Raw genomic sequence first — 305 nt, 5'->3', positions numbered from 1 at the left:
TTTTGGTGCCAGTGCTGTTGCTTCGGAGGCGGATGTGGTTCAGGCTGACGAGATCGGCTGTGGAGAAGGGAGGAGGAAGAATTTGTGGACGTGGAAAAGCCACCCCATGCCACGTGGGGACCTTGGCAGCCCCGGTGCATTCCCTACTGGCGTGCCACACACCTGATAACACCGACGGCTTCACCACACCACCGGTCCCCGCGTCAGGGTCTCCCAGCACAAACTTGGGTCTCTCCGGCTTGGAGGATGCCACGCAAGGGCTTTCATCCTCCGAGGAGAAGGCACACTTGGGCATGGTGTCCAGG

General features: G+C 60.7%; 1 protein-coding gene across 1 annotated transcript in view; it reads right to left on the bottom strand.

The window, feature by feature from the left end:
• The window catches only part of LOC104411593 (microtubule-associated serine/threonine-protein kinase 3-like), a gene marked incomplete at both ends in the record, with an annotated part of 11142 nt that overhangs the window by 2041 nt on the left and 8796 nt on the right, over positions 1-305 (bottom strand).

This window comes from Nestor notabilis, unplaced genomic scaffold, assembly GCF_000696875.1.
Source record: "Nestor notabilis isolate BGI_N333 unplaced genomic scaffold, ASM69687v1 scaffold28039, whole genome shotgun sequence".
Taxonomy (NCBI): domain Eukaryota; kingdom Metazoa; phylum Chordata; class Aves; order Psittaciformes; family Psittacidae; genus Nestor; species Nestor notabilis.
This window is presented reverse-complemented; position numbering and strand designations above follow the sequence as displayed.